The following is a 19,072-nucleotide window of genomic DNA, read 5'->3' as shown; positions in this document are numbered from 1 at the left end:
TATCGATGTTTTTCTTAACAAAAGCGAATTTGTTTTGATTAGAATATAATGAGTTTGATGGTTTTGGGGAAACTACTATGTGGTAATGAAGAATGGGAAATGAGCAATGAAATGAGCAGAGAGCGGGTGATTTAAGATTAAATGTTGCATCTTCACTGCAAATAAAACCATAAGTGTGGCATAAATAATACAAACAAAAAAAAATCATGTTTGTTTGATTTTTGTATGTGAGCCACGTCTAAGACACACAACAAAAGTACTGTTTCAATCTCAGCTAAATGTCACCTCAGATGCCACCAGAGAACACCATTTCCACTCCAAAATTTCATTTTTCGCCTTGCGAGAGGGCGACACCCCCCTCTCGCGCTCTCCCCCCCCCCTCCTCGTTCGCTACGCTCACTCGCCGCTCGGTCGCTTCGCTCCCTCGCAGTCCACCCGGCTACTTTCTTAATTTACCCGGCTATACTTTTAAATATAAAGACAACACTGAGCCTATTAACAAGGTTACAGATAAGATATGTATGGCACAATTTTCCTGTAGTTGAAGTACTTTTGAAAAATCATATTTTGAAATCTGAAAGAATTTTTAATAATTTTTGATATGTAAACCCATGTAAAATCAGAAAAACAAATTTTATTTACAAATCCTGCCATACAAATCTTACAATTAATAATGTCAACACATTTATAACTAATTTGGTAATATTAATACTATCCAATTACTATTAAATTCAAATATGTAAAACAAATATGAAAAATTAAATTATAATATTTACTGGTGTCATATTTCAAAATCATGGCTGCAAATATACAATTTTTATATTCTTTGGCGAAAGTATCGACTGAGAGAGTTATCCTGAAAATTTGAACTAAATATCTTGATTCTAACACTTGAAACTTGACATTAACTCTGAGAAAAGAATTGGTGCAAAAATAGCCTTTCCAGCCACCTTAAAGGCAAACAATTTACTATTAGAAAGTGCATGTAAATGACAAACAATTTACTATAAGAAAGTGCATGTAAATGACAGCGACAACACAACCAGAAAACTACATGGACCTGTACTAAAATAAACAAATATAGAAATGATACGTTCAAATATCATGATATCCCTTGAATACACATAATATGCACACCAACGCAGTATCCACTCCAAAAATTCCCAAAAAGCCACCAGCATCAGCAAAATTCGTTTGCCGTCACGGTACAAATTATTTGTGGCTGCTCTAGCCGAACATACAAAATATCGGAATACATAAGATAGCCTCTTTCTTAAAACTAATTTACAAAACCAGCCAATGTACATTAAAAACACAACGTACTTTACCAACAAACTAAGCAAGATTAAAATTAGAAAAAGATGGTTTGTCATAATCATATTTTGCATCTTCACAACCAACATCAAGCCGGTAGGTACTATGGTTCTCAAAACATTTGAGTGGGAGACGGATACACAGACAGACAGACAGACAGACAGATAGACAGACGGACAGACTGACATAAATACATAGATAGACACCTAGATACATAGATACAATGAAACTTACCTACCTACCTATCTACCTACCTGCCTACCTACCTAAATACATATGTACGTACGTAGGTACATACATACATACATACATACATACATACATACATACATACATACATACATACATACATACATACATACATACATACATACATACATACATACATACATACATACATACATACATACATACATACATACATACACACATACACACACACACATACACACACATACATACATACATACATACATACATACATACATACATACATACATACATACATACATACATACATACACACACATACATACACACATACATACATACATACATACATACATACATACATACATACATACATACATACATACATACATACATACATACATACATACATACATACATACATACAGACACACAGACAGACAGACAGACAGACAGACAGACAGACAGACAGACAGACATATAGCTACTCTAGACTACAGCCTATAGGAGCTAAAAACTTACCAAAACGTTATAGCTTAAATTGACAACCCAACACATAATTTACTTCATATCGATCAGTTTTGTTTGAAATGCCCCTTTAAGTCCCCAAATCCCTCCAAGTGCCCCAACATACCCTCGATTAGTTTTGTTGTGAACACCCCTTTAACTTGCCAAATCCTTTCAAGTGCACCCAATATACCCTTGATATTTCAAGTCCCCTCATCATTTCCCCAACCCCCTCCTCCAGAGATGTTTGTTAATGCCGCCTTACGCGCCATAAACTGTTTCAAGGGATACGTTTCTACACATGCTAAGACAAAAAGGCTAACTAGAATGCAGTCCAAGAATGTCATCAGATATGACTACAGACCTCTTAAGTGCATGTCTCAAGGACAGTGCGCTACTTGCTATTATAATTAAAACATAAATATTACAATTAACAGGCATTCAACTAATTAAGAAACTATTATAAACAAGACGATTACACATCAGAATCATCTACAGTTTAAATCAACGTAACCGAACTATATATCTTTCGTTGTTGTATAAATAACATAGTAAAATCAGCTCTCTGGCATCACACCTACCTGAATATTTGTTTGTAACCGCCGCGAGATAATCTCCTAGCTGCGGCGTATACACCTCCTCCGGGGACAACACCAACGATGCCGCCATGATTGTAGTGGACTCCAGTTGAGAGCACGTGTTTCTCAAAGATTGCAAGTACCTCATCTGCATGTGGGTGACATAGTTTTTACAAAGTCACAAACGGTAAGATCTTTCTTATAGGATTTTTATCAATATACATATTGGTTACAACATTCTTACCGGTAAATTTTACGGGCAATTTGCTTCTAACTTAGAAAAAAATATGTGTACCCTTACTGAGAGTCGATCAGACGATATGGTTACAAATTCCTCACTAGTCGAATAACATGACCACATTACTTGCTTTGATTCACAAGACTGATGCAATGGCTCACATAGTAATTACAATAAAATTTTGGCACTTTCGGCCATCTTGGTTGGTTTAGCATGAGTTCCGGGTACGCTTACCCATTACCTCTTTATCAGCACTTATCGGTTGCAGTATACTATAATTTACATTACCTATATCTCTCGCAGAATCTTCAATCCCGTAGTCAGCCAATCCATCCGCCGAATCACCTCTAAGATTGCAACAAGGAATTTGCCTCTCTTCGACTTTCTTCAAATGGTCGTCGGCAAATTTTGCAACTTTTTCAAGTTGGATTTGTCTCTCCCTTGAACCGCTACATAAACCATCCATGGACGGCTTGGCAATCCCTGTCGTCTTGGCGTCTGTCGAGTGCACTTCACTACTCAGAGGAGAACGAAAAAATGAAGAACCACTTTGTCTGCAGGAATCCATGGTATCTGAAGGAGAATATTTCAATGTTACGAGCATCATTTGAATCCGAGACCACCATCCACACCTACACCTACACCTATTTAGATGCATTCTTGTAGATAGCCAATTTTCATATTAAATAAACGATTTGTTTGAAAACTAAACTACTACTACTACTACTACTACTACTACTACTACTACTACTACTACTACCTGTATACAGGCTTTGTCGACAAACTAAATATTGTGTGTTTGAGCATGCTGTAGGTAGATAGCAAGAAACTGTAGTTGTTTTATTTCATAGAAATATTGCAGAAATCATTAACAGTTGTAGCTTCTGCCCTGTTACTAGGCTCAAGTTTGGTTTTTTTACGACAAATCACACGTTTAGATTTTTTTCGACATAAAAGTCATGAAATGTGACAAAAAGGTTCTAGATTTTGTTAAATTATTACTAACATTACACATTTTGATGACATAAAAATGTTATTCATTTTGCATTGAATTACCTACAAAAACTTGGAATTGGAAAATGTAAAACACAATAGGGAACCAAAAATTTTCAAGGCCTCCCTACAGGTAGAGCAAAATTTTCAAGTCCCCCCTCTACTACCCCCAAAATTTTCGAATCCCCCTGAATTCCTCCGGCCCCCTAACCATTTTTTGTGAACGCAGCCTAATTGCACGTACTCGACTAGTAAACGAGTCACTGAATCAATTTCCTTGCAAGTAACTCATAATACACAAACTGATTGTAAACACTCTGCTAATCTACTAAAATGCTACTTCTATGTAACCGAGCAAATACACAAACAAAACATCTACTTAATCTCCGAGCACATTCAATACTCTCATAAACCAAAGAAAACATCAATGTATTCAGATACGAATCACACCTAGTTTCTCAGCAATTCACATGAAATAATCATCGCTATATTAGAGTTATTGTAACATAGTCTCACAATTTCATAGTAAACACGATGATACAGTTCGCAGCTGCTTAAATAAACTGGCTATCTTCAATGGTCATTTGCTTCCCAAAGTCTCTAAATGGAGGCCAGCTTCTCTGGCCGCAACAGGTTTGAATAGGTGCACTCGCTGTGGACTCACACATACAGCCGTCACAACACACATAGCAGGAAATCTCTTCAGACTATTCACCTGAGTTTGACACTAGTCAGGTACTCACACTCTGGTTATTTCACTTATACAACATGTTGTTCACTTGTCTTAGACCTGAAACTGTTCATTAACTGCAACATTATTCACTGTTCAGCATTCTCAGATATACATAATTAATATTTAGCTATGCCTGTATTGCCATTCTCCTATTGTTTAGACGGTACTGATATGAACCCGTATTTTAACATGTTAAAACACGAATCATATTTTCATTGTAACCGAACTACTTACAGCTATGCGTACGCGTGACCTTCGCTGGTTTGCATGACCTTCGTTGGAATATAACATTGAAACCGTAGCTGTGGAAACGCAGCTATCTGTTGGCGGGGTTGCGTGCGTTGCTATGCGGGTCATCAAAAGGTCAACCCCGCCACGGATAGCTGCTGGCCGACTGGCAGTGAAAATGGGTCTATTACCACGGGGCGGGGTCTTGAAGATTTTCGAAAAAAATAATTCCCAGCAGATACAAGGGGAAAAAAAATTCTGCCTTACATGACCTTTAAAAAAAAACTGGCAAGCTAATGTGGAAGAAAAAAAATCTGTAACATTTACAGCAAGAACCTTTTACGATGTAACTTTTTCATTCCCGTGCACCTTTCTTGTCTTTCCAAAAGCCTCTTTACATTAATTTACAGTTACATTTGGCTTTTTGAATTGTTCACTGATTCTAGATTAGTGAACACACTCTGTAGATACATGCATATCATCTCCTGTGTGATGACCAATAAATAATATTGTTCTCTGCTATGATTGCGACATGGACAGATTGCATTGACAAGTCAAATGACAGAATTTCAGAAGATGTTAAAACAAAACTGTCATCGTCAATTATTATAATCCGTGGCACATTTCGGCCAACCAATAAACAATTTGCATTTTCAAAAAAGAAAATCGAAATGGAACTAATTTTCAATTTTTAAATGGTTTTATCATCTTTATTATTAACTTTTAGGGCTATTTCTAAATTTAAAATCTTTGGGCTGAGATTGAAATATAGGAAACGGGTGTATACTGCCGTGAGGATGGCACTTTGCAGCCATTCAAATTTCCCTCTGACAAACTCTATTTCCCACAATGCACTTTTCCGTTTTTTTCCATTTCCAATATACCAAATGTCCAATTTTCCAATTTCATTTGGGGCGTGGCCCAGTATCTTTTCATTACTATGGCGGAAAAAATTGTATCGAATTGTGTTAAGGTGTAACATTTATTTCAGTGTGACCAAATATACTCGGGGAGGGCTTGGTTACGATAATTCGCACAAGATACTTTTAAAAATTAGCGAGAATGCGGGACTAGTCAGTTTCTCCGGCCTAGGAGGCCGGTGGATTCATGGGGTCACCCTGTTGTTCACCTTGGTGATGGGGTCACCTATTTTGAAATACCCAATGGGGGGGGGGGGGGGTCAGTGTTTTTTTTAATTTCGACACGGGCTCATACTTGCTTAAACTGCATCAAATGCATCGTGCTAGCCATGAATTTGATCATTCGGTTTCATTTTTCGGCACGCCCTTCGGGCGCATAACTGTAATACTAGTATGATCATATTATGAAAATACCGCAAAGGATGCACGAGGACATCGGCGCAGCGTATCGCTCGACGCGAAGCGGAGGCGATGCACGGCGCCGATGTCCTCGTGCATCCTTTGCGGTATTTTCGTGATAATCTTATTATTATACATCTTACATTCTTGACTGGGGCATCAAATTGTCAGAGTAGTGTCCGTTTTAGTGCAATGTCAACATTTTGTTTTCCGATTTATAGTGCAAATGTAGAATGCTATCTCAAACGGCTTCTGCAAGCTCTGGTGTGTGCATACCACACACGTACGTACAGAGCGCGAGGCTGTCCATAACATCGTCTCACATACTGGCAATCTCCACACAGAGATTGAAGCGCAGTGCGTTCGATAATTCGAACCAAGCTAGAGGGTTTCTGAGTCGTTGACCGTGTGGCTACTGCTGAGACTCCCCAGCTAGGTTATAATTTTCCACGGCGCTACAATCTCTGTACGGAGATTGACATACTGGTAGACAAAAAAAACCCCTGTTTTTTGGTTGGTAGAGTGCGCGTGCACTTCAGGCAATGAATTTATGTTGGTGCGTTCAGCCGCAATAAATTCAAGAAATGGTTGATAAAGGAAGAAGTCATCGCGAAATAGGTGTTCATCTCCAAAATGTTTTTCTCAGGGCAAGTGGTATCTCTGAATGAAGTGTAAGACAATACTGTCTCAAACATGATATCAAACGCCTTCAAGGTCAAAATTTGGATCGGCTTGCAACTGGTGCAATTCATAAAGTGAGCCGGCATACGGGTTAAAAACAATGACGGGGTACTTAGATCATTATAAGGAGAGCATCATTGCGTACAAAGATTGACAGCTGAATAAATTAATCAGATAAAATTAAATTTGGATGCCGCACTCTGATTATTAAGTGTGTTGATTATTGAGTGGTTATTTCACTTTAGAACGTTACAGAAATTTCTGTACACCAGGATGGCATACATAAGGCAAAAAAAATTGCCAGGATTCACAAAGGACAAAAATAACATCCAGTGGAACATGTAGGAAAAAAAGCCCGCCCCCCTATCTTCCAGACCCCCCAACGATATCAAATGGTCCACCCCTTATGTCGGAACTTTTAATGGCAAAATAAACCAAAGTGAGTGTAATGCAGTAAAATGACCTATACCTGCCTGAACTCTGTTTATTGCTCATTCCCTAACTCCTTTTCTAAGCAAAATCTCTCGTTCGTTTACGCACAGACAAATATATAAACAGACTAGCAATGCGGCATGCCTTTTGTTCCATGGTCGTCTCGGTATACTATTGCCTTTTCATATTAAAATGAGCTTCAAAGGTGTTAAACTTTTTGGAGACTTTGTTTGTGGTTGATAATTGCACGAGATTATGCGAAAAATACAACGAGATGGCATCATGCTGCCAGTCGCGTAGCAGCAATAGTTACTTTGTGAGCTCTCAGGGCAGAAACACTGCTTCACGCCAATCAAAACATAACACGCCAGCAGTTTCATAAACATGTCCTTACTTGACAAACGTGTAAAAGACGGTATGACTGACCGTAAACCATCGAGTAAAACCAGACAGTATCGCTAAAAGACTTTCAAATTTGGTTCAAACACACTCATTATATATTCATAAAAATATGAGAGGAATTTTTATAACGGTAAAACTCCGCTCAGCACCACACGACAACAACAACACAAACTTTGCCGAACATAATACTTTCGCTTAACAATTGGCGAAAATCCGAAAATTACCGAAGGATGCATGGTCGGCACTCTTCGGAAAAGCGAGGCGAGAGCAACCTGAGGCGAGGCGAACATGAATGGGTACGTAACCACTTCACGCCTTGAACAATACCCGTTGCTAGTCTGTTTCTATATTTGTCTGTGGTTTACGTAATTCGGCTGATTTTCCAAGGAGAACGCAAGATTTTCACTCCAGCTGCGTAATTTGACTTCTATTGATTTGATAATAAGGACGTCGCGCGTTCGAACGTGAATAGCGTGACGGCTGGTCAGAGTAACAATCTTGAGTACTTTTTTTGCCGTCCAAAGTTCTGACATATTAAGTTGTGTCGTGGTAATAAACCCATTTTCACTGCCACTTGGCCCTCAGCTATCCGTGGCGGGGTTGACCTTTTGATGGCCCACATAGCGACGCACGCTACCCCGCCATGAAATAGCTGCGTTTTCACAGCTAATAAAAAGCTGAGCAAATAAGACAAACGACAATCCGAAACATCATTATGATTATGGTCAAAATTTTGTTGTTTGCAGTCAGTTCATGGGCATTGCACTTAAGGTAGAACGCACCTCGGGGACAGAAATTCCGGCCTTCAAATTTTATCAATTTTCTTCTGACCTACCACTTGTGGGGGCTCATGTTGAAGCTCTCGGCGAAAGAAAAGTTGTCATGGTCTTAGTTTTTCGAAAATCGAAAATTTTATTTTTTCCCATTTTGGATTTGAAATATCGAGAAATCGCAAGTTCTTTGTCTCTCTTGTACCAAAGTTTACACGGTGACCCCTGATTTTTATTCTTGCTTTGGTAAGAGAATGGTTGAAAGTTTCACTGAGGAAAGTTTGAGCAAAAGTTTAAGTCTTTCACTTTCTAGGTCCATATTACCTTAGGCACAAGTACAGTTGACCAAAAATGGACAAACGCGCGCATTGAAAATTTGTATCATTTGCCAACACCTGTCATCGTTCACGGCCGGTCCCATACGGTGCAGTGTTTTCATGTCGTCTACGCTGCTGAAGATTGAGATAAGATCTAGGGACAGTCAAAAGATCGTTTAGGTTGTTAAAGGAAGTTTAGTTCTAGTTAGGCAAGACAGTAACGAAGATATACGAGCAGACGACGGAAATACCTTTGAAATGTTTTATTCGTACAGCAACAAAATCACGAACGAGTCGCGACACTACAGTTTACACTGTGTACTCACTTCATGTTTCCCTAATCCGCTCACAAATTCCTTTCTAAGATGGTAAATTCGGCATAATTGACGTCTGGGAACATGTATAATTCTTCGAATTAAAGTGACTGGTGGTACGGGTGTTATATCCACTGTGCATTCATAGATGTCGCAGAGCTGCTTGCTCTATGCTCTCAGCTGTTCATACTCGATCGAGTTTGAAATCGAACGCTGGCCTGGCGCGAGTATTTTGACCCGATTTTGGCGGCCTCGTAACTTTAACGCAGGGATGAGATTATGTATCAAAACACGGAAACACACTCATTTTACACACTACAGCCTATGTTTTACACCCATTGTCATTTTAAAGTAAATATAAATCTTCTTCAAATTGTGAAAACCTGTGTCGACATCGTAATATTTAAAATGTTCGCTTTAAAAGTGCTCCACAAACCCTCCTTTGAAGTGGAATGGCCAAATAGCGGTATAATATCAAAATATGATACGGTTGTTATCACTCCTCAGCAACTAACTATTTATAAGTACAGCCAGGAGCAAGCAAGGTCGATTTCAGTTGATTTCGTCGCTAATTTCGGAGCGTCCGTAGGAAAACAGTCATAACCAAAGCATGCATGTATGATAACCCCTAATTAAGTGGCAACAAATTCTGCAAAACAGTTTCTAAATTCAAGAAAACAGTTTCTCAAGTACAGTGACTATTAAATCTTGATGGGCTATTTTAGCAACAGAACAGTCTCGGCTGTCTGTATATGGACTCCATAATCACATCATCATACCTTTGGATGCTTCAGAAATTTTACATACCCAAATATGTGTTCGCGGTCAGCACATTCAAGGTTCAAAGTCTGACTTCAGATAAGGGTCCACAAAAGCACTAATTCTGGTTATTTCACTCTAGAACTTCACAGAAATTTCTGTACATCAGGATGGCATACACAATTTCACTCTAGTCGATGTTTGGTTCCAAAATCCGGCTCACTTACCAAAATCAGCTCATATCAGCAGACCCACAGTCATGATTTTGACTGAATGCCGTCGTGTGACCCAAGAGAAACGTGTCTGTCAAGGCGGTGTCATAGGAATATTGTATTCAAATTTAGAGGCCGTACAGATATATGTAGCTTTGTTCCAATGACCTTAGATTAGAGGTGAATATACTCATATATGCTCAAAGGGGCGTTCCGTGGTATTCAAAATGCCCATGTGAGGGCGCTGTTTCTAAAAAGCGGCCACCCGCCAACAATCTGTTTAGATTTGCTCTTTCCATGGTAATTGTGGCAAAATTGCAACAGGTGACAGTATACCTTTAACACCAGCATTACTACTATCAGAATCAAGTAATTCGAGGGGCATATCTTGCGATTACGTAATTTAGGAATTCATGAAGTAAACGAACAGGTGCGACCGTAATTTCATCTCCCATATCAACCAACGCAGGAATCGTAGGTTGAAATATATTTACAGTAACTATATTTCGAACCCAGAATACAGTCATCATTTATCTTTACATCACACATTTGTTAACCTCAGCGATATGGCCAGGCTTACCATGAATATAACATACTCTAAAATTAGAATTTACAGGTAAATTTACAGTATTTTGTCTGTAATGGCATAACTTAAATTAGAATGATATTATGGTCTATATGAATTTCCCTTCTTGATAAAACATTCACGTGTTCATTTGAAAACATGATACCGACTCAAGGTCGTCCTGATTCGTCATCGTGTTTTGTTTTTTATTCTCGAACATTCTTCACTTTTTTGCTTCAAGAATTCGTTCTGTTCAGTGTCTTTTGATATTGGCTGGTCATCGTTGTTTTCAGGAAGGTCAACCACTATTTCTCCCGTCCTGGGAAATGCGTACGCTGACTTAGTATCCTCCGGATCTCTTCTCGCGACGAACTTCATTAGCTTCGGCCGTAGTCCCTGTATAAAAAGACTCTCCAATTCTGCGTCAGTCTGGCCACATCGAAAACATCAGTCCTGAAGTTACTTGTTATAACTTTCCACTGACCAACTGTACCGTTGCTGAATGAACCGTAGCTTTTAATCGATGTACCATCTTGGGCCTTTATTAGTAAACCTTTTAAGAAAAACCTGCCTTGTACAATTCCAACTTTGTGATACACTTGGCAGTTGAGCTACAAACCAACAGTTCAAGGACATCATAACTACTAACTCTTTTGAGTTTCAAATAGGCTTCAAATTTTCCGAACCATTTTCTAGGAGAGTCATTGTCAAAACCTCTGTATAAGAAGGCATTATATTTTCACTCAAATGATATCATTAAACTGCCTACTTAGAGTGCCCATTACAGCACATTCTTTTTGGACTTGTTTTGCCTCTATGCGACGAGCCTCTTCGGGGATCCGTTCCTCCATGCGACCGTAAACCGTTCTTCCAATCCACTCATAGGTCTTTCAGTCAATCATGCAATTTCAGGCCGCGTCGTACCGGGGCGTGACACTATTAATATTATTATTACTACAAAGTGCTGTTGGCATTCAAATCAAAAATGTTAAATTGACCATTGTTTGTGGTCAAGTCTGAACTATCACACCATTTACTGTTTAGTAATCAACATACGCAACGAGACAAAATGAGACACCAACACGTATTCAAGAAGACGCAAACATTCTGCCAGTTTGGCTCAACCTTAGACCGATATTTGCATAAACACTAACCTGTAAATCTCGCCCGTTTTTGACTTAAAATCAGATTGCGTTTGTTCTTCTTCGGGTCACTCTGGTCGCAATGCTCTCGGATGGTGTGCCCAGATACACCGTTACTTCAGATGTAAGCTGAAGCGATTTGCCGAACAAGGAGCTCCAGACCTCTCAGGACTGCTCTAGACTAGCCTTCACCACAGGCGTAAGGCGAATTTAAAAATTCATTTAGAAATTTAGAAATTCTCTCTAAACTCTTTAAATCTCTAAAAAAATTTCGCCCAAGACAGTTTGCTCTTCTTCAACTATTATTTACACACAGGCAGTGTATCGATCATTAAAGTGCGATTCAAATCGAAGGATAAATTCACAAGTAAATAAGTAACATAAATGATAAATGATAGAAGTGGTTAACGTGAAACGGGGGCGAATTTCTGCTCGCAGTACCACATGATACCAGTCAGCTGATATAAATATGTATAACACACCACACGCTCATTCCGTGTCGCGATTCGCCAGAATAAGTCTAATGACGAGAAAATAGATACGTCTAGTCCCCGTCAGATCGACAAAGTGACGTCAGAGGGCATTTTTTGAAAAGCTATTTCCCTAGGGAGATAGTCCTGACCAAATTTGGAAAAGTGCTTGGTCATGACATGACCGTAGTGTGGTCTGCATCTTTGCAACAATGGCGGGTGACTAGAACGTGATGTGCGTCCAGGATAGGTGACGACACATTCTCTAAAACAGATTTTCCAACATTTTCCAACATTCCAACAGCGTAGGAACTTGAACAGCTCATCGACGGAAAAGATTAAAGTGCAACTAAGGATGTCGCTAGGTATGCTTAGAATATTTTTTGAAAGATAGTGGTACCACGTACGTACAACTGAAACCGCTGTGGAAACATCGCCCGGTAAACTTGTCACAATGGATTGTTGTGGTGCAAAATATCAAAACACATTAAAACTATATAACAATACAACATGAGCATGTGGTGTGTTATAAAACACCTATAGCCTGGTCTTTATTCGGGCTATAGCGCTCGTCTATTGCCCCTCGTGGCCGTGTGTTACCAGAAACACATCGCTATACCCCTCGGCCTACGGCCTCGGGGAATAGCGATGTGTTTCTGGTAACACACGGCCCCTCGGGGTAATAGACAGGCGCTATAGCCCTCATGACCAGGCAATAGGTGTTTATTATCATATACCTATTATGGTGTCCAATCCATGCCAAATTACTACTTTGATTTTACAACACAACATGCCATTCCGAATTCTATTTTACAATTCAACATGCTATTTCACAACACAACATGCCATTCCGAATTCTATTTTACAATTCAACATGCTATTTCACAACACAACATGCCATTCCAAATCCTATTTTACAACTCAACATGCTCTTCCCAATTTCATTTGACAACACATCATGCACTTCCAAATCCTATTTTACAACTCAACATGCTCTTGCCAATTTCATTTGCAACACATCATGCACTTCCAAATCCAATTTTACAACTCAACATGCTCTTGCCAATTTCATTTGACAACACATCATGCACTTCCAAATCCTATTTTACAACTCAACATGCTCTTCCCAATTTCATTTGACAACACATCATGCACTTCCAAATCCTATTTTACAACTCAACATGCTCTTGCCAATTTCATTTGACAACACATCATGCACTTCCAAATCCTATTTTACAACTCAACATGCTCTTGCCAATTTCATTTGACAACACATCATGCACTTCCAAATCCTATTTTACAACTCAACATGCTCTTGCCAATTTCATTTGACAACACATCATGCACTTCCAAGTCCTATTTCACAATTCAACATCCCATTCTAAAGCTAGCTCTGCGGAGCAGGGCAGTGTTACTGGCTATCGAACAAGATTCAAAATGGCGGACGCGAAATGGTCCCCTCGCACAGAGAGAGAAATGCGAACTTTGCACAAGTCTAAAAACGCAGCTTAGCACATTGTGTATCTAAACAAGATGAGCGTGCTCGAAAACTAGGATCGATCACGATTTTAAATTAAAATTGGCTGTTTTTGGAAAAGAAACTGCGCGTTAAATCAGCAGTTTTGTCTATTGTGCACCGTGGGAGGCTTATCGTGTGCGCGGCTCATGTGAAAGACCGGGCAAGATTCACCCTCAATCATAAGTATCCGCTGACCTCCCTCCGAGCTCAGACATTATCTCCGTTCTGTGACGGAGCAGGTCGTACAATTTTCATAGTTCATTGCGCATGCTAAGTAGACATTGCCAATATAATCTACAAGATTTTTTCGCTTTACCTTGTAAAAGAACCTTGTTTTACGGGGTACCAGTCAACTCGCACTTTTTCCAACCCGCCCAGAACCAATTGCAACTCGCCGATTCCAACTCGCCCGATACCAACTCGCCCAATATTATTTTGCAATTTTATGAGTACCTGGTACGCTAGGTCTGCATGGCAGGGCTGTGTGTTTACCGGCGTTATACGGAGGCCGTATAACGCCGGTAAACACACAGCCCTGCCATGCAGAGCTACTGGTACGCTTGCTGCGAATCGGTAGCCTTTGCCACTGGGGTAGCTTGTTCATTGGAGTGGAAGAACATATCAAAGAGTGGCAAGGCTCGTTTTCGCAGCAACTGGTACGCATAAAACGTTTTATTTCTGACAACAAATATTTCTAACATAGACTTGAAATATGTGCCAACACGGAAAACTTTTTATTTGCGAATTTCACGTTTTGCAAATCTCTTGAAAGAATAAATTTCGTTCGGCTTCTTTACGTATAGGGATAGTTACTGCGAACTGGCTCACTTCTTTAGGAACAGCAGGACCGTCTTTCACGAGTTACTAGCCTGGCATGACATGAAAATAGCTGGCCTCGGGCCATCGGGTTAGCGTACATGGAATCTACAACACCCTATCTCAAAACAACGGGCGAGTTGGTATCGGGCGAGTTTGAATCGGGCGAGTTGGTTCTGGGCGGGTTGGAAAAAGTGCGAGTTGACTGTAATTCTGTTTTACTTTACCAACCTTGGAAGCTGAGGAAAAACCCTGTCGCCAAATAGAAAACTTTCCCCTGAAAGGAATTTATTTAATTTCCTACAACCAAATACCTAATCAGTGATATTTTAAAAGTTGTACGTTACGGTCAAAAAGCAGAGAGGAAATTCTTCCGTACTGATTTCCTGCATTATTATTATTATTATTATTATTATTATTATTATTATTATTATTATTATTATTATTATTATTATTATTATTATTTTGTGGTTTCCAAAGCTTACATAAAACGAAAAAGACTAACATTTTGACAGGACAGGAAACGCCAGCTGAAAGCCATATAAAAGGTGTTGCTAAACACATATTTTCCGCTGCAAAAAGTTTTAATATTTTATTAAGCTGGGCAGACAGACACATATTTTCCGCTGCAAAAGTTTTAATATTTTATTAAAGCTCGGCAGACAGACACTTTATGAAGTTCACAAGCTTAATTTTCAATTTTGATAAGGGGGTCAAAATTATCCCAATGGCAATTAAGCAAATATTTACAACGAAAACATCACGAGATTTCTAAAAGTTAACAGTATTTGCGAATAGAGGTCACTTTCGCAATTTCCAAAGTTATTTTGTGAACACTTGTCAAGGAAGTGTTCGAAGATTAAAGAAAACTCCTCCACGGCTTTCATTTCATTCTCTCCATTGTACAACATACATTGTGATGCAAATAGATACCAACTTTTCGATGCTGCTCGTCGAATTATGAGATAAAAAAGTTGACACAAGAATACCTTGAAAAGATTACAGTAGCGTGTAGTTGTGACACGAAAATAGTTTGCAGCAATCTGTACTATCTGACCGCACCAGCTATGCGTGTAACAAAATTATTTAATTATCTCAGAACTGAGTAACCTGCACTATAGCGTTAAACTCCTATTTTGTTAAGAAACGACGAAATCATCTCAATTCCAAGCATTCTTCAATATGCTCACGGCTATCTATTGTCTTCAGTTTCACTTTGCTGCAATCTGCATAGCTGTGATATCGCAGCGGTAGGCTACTTGTGGCGTGTATCGAACGCGCTCGGGTCATTGAGGTCATCGCCACTGTGGCGATGACCTCAATGACCCGAGCGCGTTCGATACACGCCACAAGTACCGCTGCGATATATCACAGCTATACAATCTGCAATATCCGACAATCTATGACTCGGCTCCGAGTAACCTTCACTAACGTTAAAACTCCGTCTAGGCTAAAAAATTACCAATCCGTCTCAGTCTGCAGCATCCTCCAATACACTCAGGACTCTATGAAAGTCCACACATAAGAAAAGTCAATCACTTTGCAGCTATCTGCAAAGGTACAAAAATTATTAGTCTCAGCTCGGAGCAAACTGCACTGACGTTAAACTCCGCAAAGGATGAGAAATTACTGATCTATCTCAGGCCGTAGCATTCTCCAATACACTTAGGACTCTGGGATCAAAGTCCACAGATATGAAAAGTCAATCACTTTGCAGCCATCTGCAATATCTGACAAGCTTTGTATAGTATAAATAAAATAATGTCTCAGCTCAGAGCAAACTGCGCCAAGGTTAAAACTCCGACAATGAAAACAAATTTCAAATCGCAGTCTGTTGCATCTACAATAAACTCAAAACTGTATCTACAGTCCATACATACGAAAAGTCAATAGTTTGAAGCCATCTGCAATATCTGACACGCTATGTATAGTACAGAAATTATAAAATGTCTCAGCTCGGAGCAAACCTTACCAGGTAACAATCCCGACCATGTAAAGAAATTTCAAATCTATGTCAGTCCGTTGCATCAACAATAAACTCAGAACTCTATCAGTGACGTCTGGCGGTTCGCCTGCAATGAGTCGAGAGCCTGTGGGCAAAACCACTGGTTGCAACGCGGTTACTCCACCGAAAACAATCGGTTTTTTCACCCAAATTGACGCTCAACTTGTCTAGATGCACGATGAGCTAAGCTGTGCTTTTGAACTTACACAAAGCCCACTTTCATCTCTCTATGCGATGGGACCATATCCGTATCAGATGCGCCATATAAATCTCGGTCTTTCACGATAAGCCTCCCACGGTGCACAATAGACAAAACTGCTGATTTTAACGCGCAGTTTCTTTTCCAAAAACAGCCAATTTTTAATTTAAAATCGTGATCGATCCTAGTTTTCGAGCACGCTCATCTTGTTTAGATACACAATGTGCTAAGCTGCGTTTTTAGACTTGTGCAAAGTTCGCATTTCTCTCTCTGTGCGAGGGGACCATTTCGCGTCCGCCATTTTGAATCTTGTTCGATAGCCAGTAACACTGCCCTGCTCCGCAGAGCTAGCTTTAGAATGGGATGTTGAATTGTGAAATAGGACTTGGAAGTGCATGATGTGTTGTCAAATGAAATTGGCAAGAGCATGTTGAGTTGTAAAATTGGATTTGGAAGTGCATGATGTGTTGTCAAATGAAATTGGCAAGAGCATGTTGAGTTGTAAAATAGGATTTGGAAGTGCATGATGTGTTGTCAAATGAAATTGGCAAGAGCATGTTGAGTTGTAAAGTAGGATTTGGAAGTGCATGATGTGTTGTCAAATGAAATTGGCAAGAGCATGTTGAGTTGTAAAATAGGATTTGGAAGTGCATGATGTGTTGTCAAATGAAATTGGCAAGAGCATGTTGAGTTGTAAAATAGGATTTGGAAGTGCATGTTGTGTTGTCAAATGAAATTGGGAAGAGCATGTTGAGTTGTAAAATAGGATTTGGAGTGGCATGTTGTGTTGTGAAATAGCATGTTGAGTTGTAAAAAGAATTCGGAATGGCATGTTGTGTTGTGAAATAGCATGTTGAATTGTAAAAATAGAATTCGGAATGGCATGTTGTGTTGTAAAATCAAAGTAGTAATTTTGGCATGGATTGGACACCATATACCTATGCCCTGTATTGTGTCTGTACTGAGTTCAGTGACATGATTTATCATGTTGATTTGCATGTCAATAAAGTGATACGCGTTGTTGATTTGCATATGAAAGGAATGATCAGCGCGTCTTTCTTTCATTCAATTGAATATTTGCATATGAAAAAGTGATACGACCTGTTGATTTACATAACAAAGCCTGATACGGCCTGTTGATTTGCATACCGGACTACTTACATGGTGGCGCCCTGATCAAAACAAACCATGGTGCCCGTCTATGATTTTGACTTTGACTACGATTATCATGTCCGATCTCTAAACGTTGCAGGGTTTTGAAGCATAGGGAAATGCGGGATAACTCAATAAAACACATTTGTCGATATCGGATTAACCTGCTAGTAGTGCTACCAATTTGAACAAATTAAAGAGCAGAGCATCACACCGTATGGGCACTGACAGATCGATGACAGACCAGCTGTTTCGTCCGTGCATAAGCACAGATGCGCAGACGACAAGCAAAAGTGCTATCGGACATGTCGGAGGACCGGCAAATTCAAAAGCACAACTTTCAAAAATATCATGTATTCATGGTAAATGCGTTCTGGGAAATAATACCAAAGACAACACTTGCATGTACCGTACGGATTCGGTAGATATCCTACATGTTTGATGACAGAGTTCAAGCATTTCTCTGCTCAACCGTAAAATAATTGTCAATGAGCCAGCTGATAGATTACGTCAGACGCTAGTATATCAATCCGCCGTAGCAAGATGACGCAAACAAATGTAGTCCATCGAGAAAAAACACAGTGAAACGTATCATATTTTAATATACGAGATTTATTCATTCAATAACGTGGGCATAGGTATATGATAAAGAGGTTATCCCTCGATATCACCTCTTGGTAGGGTCGTGTTGCTGCTCGTGCCGTTGTGGGCCGCATCACACTCGTCTTCGACTCGTGTGATGCGGCCCACAACCGCACTCGCAGCAATACCACCCCACCAAAAGGTGATATCGAGGCATAACCTCATAGTATATCTAGTTAATTCAGCCGTTTAAGATTACATCATACACGGTCATATTGAAAAACTCCGGCCCTCCCCATGTAAAGTCCTTTCAGTCACCTAGCATGGGTCAGCTTTTCTGTTGTAGTGTGTTAGACCTTATCAAAGGCTGAATACTCAGAACAAAAGGCCATCGGGTCAGGGTTATGATCAATAATCGGCCTTCCGGTAAACATTTGTCTGTGTCCGTTTCCCTATACTTCCGTTGGCCATGAGACCAGAATGAATCAAATCACTGAATCATCAGCGAGGTAAGGGAGCATTCGTTATTTACGGGGAGGGGGGGTGGAATTTGAGCGACAAATGAAATGTAAAAAGCGACCCCCCCCCCTCCAAATCAAATTTCTAAAATTTGAC

General features: G+C 39.6%; 1 protein-coding gene across 2 annotated transcripts in view; it reads right to left on the bottom strand.

Annotated features, from left to right (window-relative positions):
• The window catches only part of LOC139145403 (tryptophan decarboxylase-like), a 28,482-nt gene extending 18,310 nt beyond the window's left edge, over positions 1 to 10,172 (bottom strand). Inside the window, exons 1-3 of one of the 2 annotated variants that reach the window (XM_070716547.1) lie at positions 10,023 to 10,172; positions 3,136 to 3,420; positions 2,613 to 2,757 (exon numbers count right to left, since the gene is read on the bottom strand). The gene's annotated coding sequence lies outside the window, so the exon portion shown is untranslated. Of the gene's footprint in view, positions 1 to 2,612; positions 2,758 to 3,135; positions 3,421 to 9,843 lie in introns of both variants that reach the window. The other variant, XM_070716546.1, reaches the window with a different exon arrangement.
• Positions 10,173 to 19,072: the final 8,900 nt, after the last annotated feature.

The sequence above is a fragment of the Ptychodera flava genome, chromosome 12 (assembly GCF_041260155.1).
Source record: "Ptychodera flava strain L36383 chromosome 12, AS_Pfla_20210202, whole genome shotgun sequence".
Lineage (NCBI taxonomy): Eukaryota > Metazoa > Hemichordata > Enteropneusta > Ptychoderidae > Ptychodera > Ptychodera flava.
This window is presented reverse-complemented; position numbering and strand designations above follow the sequence as displayed.